At 40.1% G+C, this 11,895-nt stretch overlaps 1 pseudogene; it reads right to left on the reverse strand.

Annotated features, from left to right (window-relative positions):
* Positions 1 to 1,796: 1,796 nt before the first annotated feature.
* On the reverse strand, positions 1,797 to 1,914 carry LOC113876913 (annotated as a pseudogene).
* Between the last annotated feature and the right edge of the window lie 9,981 nt (positions 1,915 to 11,895).

Genomic DNA, 11,895 nt, shown 5'->3' on the forward strand with positions numbered 1-11,895 from the left:
AAACAGAGCAAATTTTGCAACCAGAATGGCTAAAGAAGGTGAGGTATGGCTTTACCATGGCATAGCATGCAGCCATTGACAAGGAGGAGTTGGAGCTATATTCAGTGACTTTGAGGAACTGCTATGAGGTATTGTTGAGTAGGAAAAATAAAATGCAGAAAAGTGCATACAATATATCATTTTTGTAAGTAAAACAATGAAAAATACTCCAAAGAGTAGCTGCATATGAATTACATAAATATGTAAATGAGATTATATAGAGTTCTTTGTATAGGTGTGTATGGGATATATGAATATGGGGAAGTTACAGGTTGTTAACATGGGTTATCCGGCAGAGCAGATACGGGATGTGGTGTTGTAAGAGAATGAGCGCAGGGAGGGCATGGTAATATTATTTATGCAAAAAATATATGCATATATGTGCATGAATAAAAAAAATCTATAAATGAAGAGATGATTTCATTGATTAATAAGGCTCATTTCAAGGTTGTGTGACTTCAGATGACTCCTACCTTTTTTTGTAATTTTAATATCTTATTGAATTCTGTGCAGAGAGCAAGTAAGCCAAGTTAGAAACAGCAGAACTCTTTTATTTTAGAACCTTTCACCCAAATGCTTAGCACAATGCCTGGCAATCATTATGCGCAGAAAAAACAAAAAAACTAAAAACTCCAAAACCCAAAGGTTGAAAACATTTGTAGTTTTGACACTATTCTTTGAAATTGATCTACATCCTAAAGTTAGACAAATACTTTATTTCCTGATATTAAAAATTATATATATCACATTACTTAATTCAGTTAACTTCAGTAGAGATTAAAAAAAATTAAGCCCATCATTTTCCTTCTCAGATGAATAAAAAAATCTCATTTAATGTATGATTTTAAAATACATTAATATTTGAAAATTAAATAGAATTTAAAGTTAGTTTTGAATTGCATTCTCTTTTTTGAGAAGTTCTTGTAAAATTCAGTACTCCGTTCTTCAAAACATGCCCAACACCCCCAGCAAAATAAATGCATACATACGTGCACATACACAGAATCCAGACTGAAATTTATTAGCCAAACTTGTGGAGTAAAGGCAATTTCCCCTCATTATTTTCTTTTTCTTAACTTTTTCTGGCATTATCAGTCATTTATCTTTCCAGATAAATTTTAAAAACATTTTGTCAAGTTTCATATTTCTTCCCCTGCAAAACTTGCTAGTATTTTGTTTAGGACTGTATAAATCCAATACATTAATTTGGAAAGAATTAGCATCTTTGCAATGTTCTATCTTCTTATCCAGAAATTTGCATTTTTCCCTAAAAAAAAAATCTTGCAAGCTTTCTTTATATATTTAAGACTCTTTAAAATTCAGAGTTTTTTTTTTTTGACAGAAAAGTAAGATGTATTGGTGGGCCTGAGTAAGGAGGAGACAATGCCGAGGCTCTCATGAGTACAGGGACTGCCATTTGTCCAGGGAGCCACCCTTTGGGATGTATCTGACCCCATAGCCCTCTGAGATGAGCTGCTTATCTGCCACCATGTTCTCAAATTCATCCACATTAAACTTAGTAAATCCCCACTTCTCTTGGAGATGTAGATCTTCTGGATGCCAGAAAACTTGAACTTGGCCCTCCCTGGGGCCTCAGTCACATGCTCCTTGTTCTGCAGCTTGCTGCAGATGGACATTATGACTCAGCCAAAGTGGATCCTGGCCCCTGTGCCCTGGGGCTTTCTAAAGGTGCTGCCTATACCTGTCTGGAGCCTAGACTGGGGACAGCATGCTGGTCATGAGTATCTGCTGGAAAGGGCTGTCTCCAAGTCCCTTAGCACAGCTGGTATAAGCAACAGGCTACATACTACCGAGGAGCCATTGCACGTTGGGCCTCCATGGGGAAATGAACACGGTTGGCTTAATTGGCTGCAAAGAAAATTCATGTTTATTGAATGTACATACAGCAAAATTCACCCTTTATAGGTGAACCATTCTGCAGCTTTTGACAAATATATGCATTTATGTAACCCATCACTGCAATCAAGAAAGAATGTTTGAAAGTGAAAGTTGCTCAGTCGCGTCCTACTCTTTGCGACCTCATGGACTATACAGTTCATGGAATTTTCCAGGCCAGAACACTGGAGTGGGCAGCTGTTCCCTTCTCCAGGGAATCTTCCCAACCCAGGGATCAAATCCAAGTCTCCTGCACTGTGGGTGGATTCTTTACCAGTTAAGCTACCAGGGAAGGCCAAGGATACTGGTATGGGTATCCTATCCCTTCTCCAGAGTATCTTTCTGACCCAGGAATTGAACGGGGTTCTCCTGCATTGAAGGTAGATTCTTTACCAGATGAGCTACAGAGAAGCCCAAAGAATATTTGCATCACTGCATAAAATACAACCTTTCCCCTTCTAGTCAACTCATATCCTCACTCTTATCCCTAACTTTTGGCTTTTCTCCTAGAATGTCATATAAACGAAACCCTAGAGCATGTTTGCTAATGACCCCTTGATAATCCTTGTAGTTTTGGTGATGGTAACCCCATCCCCCTGGCTTACAGGTAGGGGTTCAGAATGACTCCTTGACACCAGCTGGGCCAGTGAGACTCAAGCCCAGGACTTTTGTTGCAACTAGTACAGAGATCCGTTTCCACAGGGTAACAGAACACCTGCAAGATAAGCTTAGAACTGCTGAAGGTCATCTTACAAGGATGTGGGAAGAGGCTGCTTATGAACAAAGCCAGTAGTCAGAGAAAGAAGGTTTTTACATCCAACCAGGCCTGAGGATGCACTCCTGAATTTTTCAGTTACCTGAGCAAATACAATAGCTTGCCAACTTTTGTTTGTCTGTCTTTCTGTGCCAGTCAGGATAAGCTTTCTGTCATAGAAAGAGGCTTAACGAGGCTCCACATGCAAATATTTTTTTAGGCCCACTATGCACCAAGGCATAGAACATGAATTATACCTGCATCAGTCTCAAACCAGGTACACCAGAAACAGGGCTCTGATGAAGCACAAACACAGATTAAATTAAGAGGTTTAAACATATATAAATACATTTAATCTGAATATTTTGCATGTGAATGAAGCAGGGCAAAGACTAATAGAGTTTTGCCAAGAAAATGCACTGGTCATAACAAACACCCTCTTCCAACAACACAAGAGAAGACTCTATACATGGACATCACCAGATGGTCAACACCAAAATCAGATTGATTATGTTCTTTGCAGCCAAAGATGGAGAAGCTCTATACAGTCAGCAAAAACAAGACCAGGAGCTGACTGTGGCTCAGACCATGAACTCCTTATTGCCAAATTCAGACTGAAATTGAAGAAAGTAGGAAAAACCACTAGACCATTCAGGTATGACCTAAATCAAATCCCTTATGATTATACAGTGGAAGTGAGAAATAGATTTAAGGGCCTAGATCTGATAGATAGAGTGCCTGATGAACTATGGAATGAGGTTCGTGACATTGTACAGGAGACAGGGATCAAGACCATCCCCATAGAAAAGAAATACAAAAAAGCAAAATGGCTGTCCGAGGAGGCCTTACAAATAGCTGTGAAAAGAAGAGAAGCGAAAAGCAAAGGAGAAACGGAAAGATATAAGCATCCAAATGCAGAGTTCCAAAGAATAGCAAGAAGAGATAAGAAAGCCTTCTTCAGTGATCAATGCAAAGAAATAGAGGAAAACAACAGAATGGGAAAGACTAGAGATCTCTTCAAGAAAATTAGAGATACCAAGGGAACATTTCATGCAAAGATGGGCGCAATAAAGGACAGAAATGGCATGGACCTAACAGAAGCAGAAGATATTAAGACGAGATGGCAAGAATACACAGAAGAACTGTACAAAAAAGATCTTTATGACCCAGATAATCACGATGATGTGATCACTGACCTAGAGCCAGACATCCTGGAATGTGAAGTCAAGTGGGCCTTAGAAAGTATCACTACGAACAAAGCTAGTGGAGGTGATAGAATTCCAGTTGAGCTATTCCAAATCCTGAAAGATGATGCTGTGAAAGTGCTGCACTCAATATGCCAGCAAATTTGGAAAACTCAGCAGTGACCACAGGCCTGGAAAAAGTCAGTTTTCATTCCAATCCCAAAGAAAGGCAATGCCAAAGAATGCTCAAACTACCGCACAATTGCACTCATCTCACATGCTAGTAAAGTAATGCTCAAAATTCTCCAAGCCAGGCTTCAGCAATATGTGAACCGTGAACTTCCTGATGTTCAAGCTGGTTTTAGTAAAGGCAGAGGAACCAGAGATCAAATTGCTAACATCTGTTGGATCATGCAAAAAGCAAGAGAGTTCCAGAAAAACATCTATTTCTGCTTTATTGACTATGCCAAAGCCTTTGACTGTGTGGATCACAATAAACTTTGGAAAATTCTGAAAGAGATGGAAATACCAGAACACCTGATCTGCCTCTTGAGAAATTTGTATGCAGGTCAGGAAGCAACAGTTAGAACCGGACATGGAACAACAGACTGGTTCCAAATAGGAAACGGAGTACGTCAAGGCTGTATATTGTCACCCTGTTTATTTAAATTATATGCAGAGTACATCATGAGAAACGCTGGACTGGAAGAAACACAAGCTGGAATCAAGATTGCCGGGAGAAATATCAATAACCTCAGATAGGCAGATGACACCACCCTTATGGCAGAAAGTGAAGAGGAACTCAAAAGCCTCTTGATGAAAAGGAAAGTGGAGAGTGAAAAAGTTGTCTTAAAGCTCAACATTCAGAAAACGAAGATCATGGCATCTGGTCCCATCACTTCATGGGAAATAGATGGGGAAACAGTGGAAACAGTGTCAGACTTTATTTTTCTGGGCTCCAAAATCACTGCAGATGGTGACTGCAGCCATGAAATTAAAAGATGCTTGCTCCTTGGAAGGAAAGTTGTGACCAACCTAGATGGCATATTGAAAAGCAGAGACATTACTTTGCCAACAAAGGTTCATCTAGTCAAGGCTATGGTTTTTCCTGTGGTCATGTATGGATGTGAGAGTTGGACTCTGAAGAAGGCTGAGCGTCGAAGAATTGATGCTTTTGAACTGTGGTGTTGGAGAAGACTCTTGAGAGTCCCTTGGACTGCAAGGAGATCCAACCAGTCCATTCTGAAGGAGATCAGCCCTGGGATTTCTTTGGAAGGAATGATGCTAAAGCTGAAACTCCAGTACTTTGGCCACCTGATGCGAAGAGTTGACTCATTAGAAAAGACTCTGATGCTGGGAGGGATTGGGGGCAAGAGGAGAAGGGGACGACAGAGGATGAGATGGCTGGATGGCATCACTGACTCGATGGACATGAGTCTGAGTGAACTCCGGGAGTGGTGATGGACAGGGAGGCCTGGCGTGCTGCGATTCATGGGGTCGCAAAGAGTTGGACACGACTGAGTGACTGATCTGATCTGATACAGTTTCAGCTCACCAGATTATTTCCCAGACCCAGCTTCTTCATCTAACCCATCACTTCTTTTCTCAATGGACACTGACTTTAATTTTCTCTAAGGAGCAGAAAAGGAAAGTGGAGAGGACATTGCTGTTTTGAGTAAGTCCCCAGGACCAGGTCACAATTCACCTAAGTTGACCACTTATTCTGCCTTTAACAAATCAGCTTCTATAACATTCTGATGGTGTAATATCTCTTCATATATATATGGGTAATGAAGAAGCAAACCTGTGTTTATTTGCAGATGATACAATTTTATAGATAAGGTTTAAGAAATCTACAAGAAAGCTACTAGAGATAATAGCTAAATATAGAAGATCTAAGATACAAGACAAACATACATATACAAATATCCACTGTACTTTTTATATTAGTCACAAATAATTGGGAAGTTGAAAATTTAAAATACCACCTATAGTTGTGTTAATAATATCAAATGTTTATACAGATAAATTTATCAAGATGTGTGCAAGACCAATAAACAGAAAACTAATCAAACATTGCTTAGAAAAATTAAAGAATACCTAACAAAAAAGAGAGATATACCATCTTCATGGACTCATTATTGCTAAGATGTCAGCTCTCCCCGACCTGAGTCACAGATTCAATGCAATCTCAATTAAACTCTTAGTTTTTTAATTAATTGAGACAGATAAGGTAATTCTAAGGTAGTTTTTTTTTTAAAGCAAAGGGAATAGAATAGCCAAAACAATTGTATAAAGAACAAGTGCGGAAGTCTCATAACATCTGATTTCAAGGCTTAATATAAAGCATCAGTAATCATCACGTTAGGCATAATCAGTGTAACTGGCATTGGAATTCCCATATAGACTAATGAAACAGCATAAAGTATCCAGTTGTAGGCCCACCCTTAAGCAATCCATTGACTCTTGATAAAGGAGCCAAGATGATTTATGGGAACAGGATAGTCTCCCAACAAATGGTGATGAAACCAATGAATATCCATATGGAAAAATCACTACCCTTCACTTGAAATGGATTGGGTTATATTCATGATAAACATATACAAGTTTATTTTTAACTCAGTAATAATAACCAAATAAAAATCAAGAATATAAACATCCAGGGAAATTTTCAAGAAGACAGCTGAACAAGATATCAAATATCTAATTCCTTATAAATTGGATTAGGGTTCTATGTAATCTGAATCAAGGTGTGGAAAGAACTATTTTTTTTTTTAGGAGAGGAGTAAAAAAATAAAATGTTTCTAAAGTATGCTTGGAAGAAATCAGTTGGACAAGCAACAGTTAAAAAATTAAAACTAAAGACTAATTAGAGGAGAGGGAACTAGTTTTGCCAAATAAAATGTATTATAATGCAAAAATACTTATTAATAAATTGACTTGATACTTTCTTGAAAATAAATATACAAATATAGAGAGTAGACTAGAGAGATTCAAATCAGTTTTGTTAAAAGTTCTTAATAGTTGCAGACTATTCCACAAGTGATTCTGGGGTAAATGGAAACCTACACAGGGGAAATAAACTCAGTTTATCCTTACAGCCTATCCCAAATAGGTAAAAGGGTTGAATAGTTAAAGATTAAACAAAAATAAAACTAGAGGAAAGCCTCAGTACATACTGAAACAATCTCTTGTCTGAGAGGTGGCTTAACACTATGAAAAAAATCAGAGTAGATCAATGGTTTGGCTATGTTGAGATTTACATATTTTATTTAAAAGTGAGGTCACAAAGCAAACTTGCAACTGGGAAATATTTTCTACAAATATAACAATTTTTTTTTACCCTACATACAAAAAGAATTCACATACATATATTTATTTTATTGAAGTATAGTTCATTTACAATATTGTTTAATTTCTGCTCTACAGCAATGTCATTCATATATACATATATAAGGAAATGGCAACCCACTCCAGTATTCTTGCCTAGAGAATTCCATAGACAGGGGAGCCTGGTGGGCTGCTGTCCATGGGATCGCACAGAGTCAGACATGACTGAAGTGACTTAGCACATATATATATGTGTATATATATATATACACATACATACATATAGGGCTTCCCTGGTGGCTCAGAGGTTAAAGCATCTGCCTCTAATGCGGAGACCTGGGTTCGATTCCCTGGGTCAGGAGGATCCCCTGGAAAAGGAAATGGCAACCCACTCTAGTATTCTTGTCTGGAGAATCCCATAGACAGAGGAGCTTGATGGGCTACAGTCCATGGGGTCCCAAAGAGCCAGACATGACTGAGCAGCTGACACACACACACAAAACATACAATACATATACACACTCTTTTTCATATTCTTTTCCATTATTGTCTATCACAGGATATTAAATATAGTTCTCTGTGCTATACAGCAGTACCTTGTTTATTCATTCTATATATAATAGTTTGCATCATCTAATCCAAGCTCCCAATTCACATATAAACTTAAAAAATTAAGATACCCCAAAGAAAAAAAATGCATAGGCCACATGGAGATAGTTGAGTCATACAAGAATAAAGGTAAATGACAAGTGAGTATAGAAAGTATCAATCTTATGAGTATATTTTAACAATAATAATTAAAACAATAAATATGATACCATCTTAAGCCATCAAGTTTATAGATTTTTCAGAACTGCGATTCCTACACCAGTAGGGGCACAAGACAGAACGTGGAGTTGGAAGAAGAGTAAATTGTTACATCTATTAAGAATGCAGTTTAGCAATATTCGTAACATTTTTTAGAATGTTCATATTTTTAATTTAGTAAATTTACTTTTAAAAATAAAATTCTTAATTTTAAAATGTACTAAATTGCCTCATAAAATAATGTAAAATATGGACAGAAGTTCCTACATTATTCATGATATCAGAGAGAGAGAGAGAGAGACAGAGAAAGAGAGTGAGCGAGAACTGAATTCCAACAATATAGAGGGAACAGTGGGTTTCCCTGGGGGCTCAGACAGTAAAGAATCCTCCTGTCAATGCAGAAGACCTGGGTTTGATCCCTGGGTCAGGAAGATCTCCTGGCGAAGGGAAAGACTACCCACCCCAGTATTTTTGCCTGGAAAATCCCATGGACAGAGGAGCCTGGTGGGGTACAGTCAGTGGGGTCACAAAGAGTCAGACACAGCTGAGCGACTAAAACACACACACACACACACACACACACACTCCCCAGAGGGAGCAGTTGATCAGTACCTTCACATTCATACTCTGGCATATTATGCAGGCATTCCAGTTGTTTACAAGGTGGGTTGAAATATATGGGAAATTGTGTGACATAATGATACACAAATTGAGAAAAATATTTATAACACATGGTTAATATGCATAATATGCAAAAAGTATCTGCAAAAAAAAAAAAGTGAGCCAATTAAAAACATGCCAAAGGCTATCAATAGATAATTCACAGAGAAAAAATCCCCAGTGGTCATGAAACAAAAAACATATTCAAACTCAGGAAATTGGGAAGTAAAAATTAAAGAAAAAATGAAATACTATGTGTTACCCACCAGGCTGACAACAATGTACAAGTGATAACATTCAGTGCTGGCAAAGCGGCAAAGCTCTGGACGTCCCATGTATTGCTGGTGGAAATGTGACTTGCTTCAGCCTTTTGGGAAAGCAATCTTAGAAAGCTATTAAAATTAAAATATGCATATCCTTTGACCCAGCAGTTCCATTTTATAACTCCATCTTACAGAAATAAAAGCATTATTTTTAAAGAAGAGGGGAGAATACATCTTCTGAATGTCCATTAACAGAGGAATGATTGGTTATACATTGTGTGTGTCAGAACTATGGAATATGATGCAGTTAGGAGAGGCAGATCTGTTTTACCAAAGGGACACCATGATAATTCACTGAGAATAAAATAAGTCACAGAAAACCAAAAATGTATGATATATGTAGGAGAGTAAAAACCTATTTTTATTAAATCTTTGTTTTCTTTCTAACTTTTCTTTTTTTTTTTTCCTTATCTTTTCTTACATCAGTTCCTTCCTTCCTTCCTCTCCTCTTTCTTCCTGTTCTGCTCTTCCCTGTCTTTTTTCCAAGCTTTCTTTTTTCCTCCCTTCCTCTGTCTCATCTTTCTTTCTTGCATGTTTTCTTCTTTATCTCTCCATTATGTCTGTCCATCTGTTCATTGTGTCTTATGGACAAAAATGCAGTAATATAAGAAATAGCACATGCTGTTAGCATCCGTTATTTTCTGAGGATGGAGTGGCAGGAAGGAGACAGGTTGTTAATTGTGTTTTTGTGTATATTTTTCATCACTGGTTACAGGGAACACAGAACAATTTTACAATTTGGGGGAAAAAAAGATCTAAGAAAAAAGATTTTATGACATGATAATGCTCTGACCTCTATTTTTGTTTTGTTTTCTTTTGGTTTGAGATACAGGTGAAAAAGATAAAAAATAAAAGCTCCAATATGTTAAGAGCTTACTCTGATGAACAGAGAGAGGTGTGTTGATGAGTTTTGCCTCTTCATATTATAATGTGCTTTCCAAACCTCAATAAAAAGCATCTTTAAAAAAATGTATTAATGAAGTCAGGTTGCTCATCCTCTTTCATTCAAGGGAGATGTGGATTTTGCTTTTCCCGAGGCATCTCTAGGGATGAACCACCACACTAGAGTACCCAAGCAGTTAGGAGAGGGCGTTGCTGCCCCTGGGTTCTGGGACATGAGGAAGACATAAAGGCAGGCAGTGGAGCCCAGGCTGAACCCTGCTCACGAGGGCATATCAGTGTCCTCATATTTTGAGGTCCTGTGTGCCATCTTCAGTCCTCCTGTCAGCCCATGAGACGGCCCTGCAGGATACGGTCATAGAAAGAAGAGGGAGCCCATTCCAGACGCAGGAAAGCAGTGAGTCAGGATGGTGGGGAGGCTAAGGGAAGAGCCGCATGGAGGAACCATTGGCGCTGTGTGTGATCTGGGCCATAGCCTGTCCTGTGGGGGCTGAGTGGGGCCAGAAACTTCTGGAGAGATCCCACTTTGGGGACGTTCCATGCTGGGCATGGATGAGCAACTCTTCCAACCCTGGCAATAAAGTGGGGGAAGGAGACAGTAAATAAGCAACGGGCAAAATTAAAACCAGTAATGAGCCATATGAATATTGTGGTGTGATGATGCTGGAGACACATTTATTTGGGAGCACTGCATGTTCTGGGAGAATATAATGGCAATGTGGTTGGTGTCCTCATTTTCCTCCACCGAGTTTCCGCTTATTGGCCCTGGAGGCTGGCAGCACCCGCACCTGTGCCCAGATGCTTTTAAAACCTTGGCAGGGAGAGGCAGGCCCATAACGGAGGGAGGCCAGAGCTCCAGCGCCTTCTCAGTGGGGAGGGCCGTGAGGGCTGGGGAGGTGGCCCCCGCCACCACCCTTGCCCACCTGGGTGAGCAGCAGAGGCTAAGTCGACCAGAAGGCTGCCTGTGACAACACTGTTGTCGCACATCCTTCAAGGGGATGCTTGTCCTGAAACTACGCCCCAGGGGAGATCCTGCATGTGTGGGGTGTCAAATGAGTCTGTGCTGAAGAAAGGGCGGGAGGTGGTTTGAATCTGCTGCCCCCTTCCAGGGAGCTGCTCTCCATTTGGGTCAAGGCTTCCACCCAGAATTGCTTCCTCCTTGGGCCACTGGAAATACCTTTCAAGGAATAGAGTCCTGAGGCTGAGAGGGCGCAAGAGGCTGAGCTGTAAGGGGGAGGACAGCAAGGCTTAGCCGAAGGGGCTTGGTCAGGATGAGTCTAGAGGCTCTGACCGTCAGGAGCCAGTTTTATTGGAGGGTGTCCTCAGGGCCCACCCACCCTATGCAGGTGCTGGGGAGTCAGGCAGCCAGGGTTCAGTGGACATGTGGCGGGTACCAGAGGTCCCCAAACCTCCCACACCGTGTTACTAAGAAGGAGGTGAGGCCAAAGCACCACTGCCGAGTACTTGGAGGCGGGCAGAAGGGTTTATTAAAGCCAAGATGACTGCATCCTTGAATCAGCTTCCCCCTCCACCAGGTGGGCCAAGAACCTTGCTTGAGGTGGGGGGTTCTAGGGTTTTTTGTGGCTTTCCTCCTGTGGGTAGTTTCATGCTTGTCTACTGCTTCCGAAGTTACAGCAAGAAAATCCTTTTCAATTGGAAATTTTCTGCAAGATCACTCCAAAACTGGGTCATGGGTCTAAGCCTGATCAATTTGTAGAAATACCATGTGTGTGTTAGTCGCTCAGTCTGGTCTGACTCTTTGTGACCCCGTGGACTGTCACCAGTCAGGCTCCTCTGTCTGTGGAATTCTCCAGGCAAGAGTATGGGAGTGGGTAGCCATTCCTTTCTCCAGGGGATCTTTCTGATCCAGGGATTGAACCTGGGTTTTCTGCACTGCAGGCAGATTCTTTACTGTCTGAGCCACCAGGGAAGCCCAGATATACCATACAGCTGCTCATGTTTCTTTAAGTTATGCTTATTTGTATATTAAAATATACATGCT

This window comes from Bos indicus x Bos taurus, chromosome 18 (assembly GCF_003369695.1).
Source record: "Bos indicus x Bos taurus breed Angus x Brahman F1 hybrid chromosome 18, Bos_hybrid_MaternalHap_v2.0, whole genome shotgun sequence".
Lineage (NCBI taxonomy): Eukaryota > Metazoa > Chordata > Mammalia > Artiodactyla > Bovidae > Bos > Bos indicus x Bos taurus.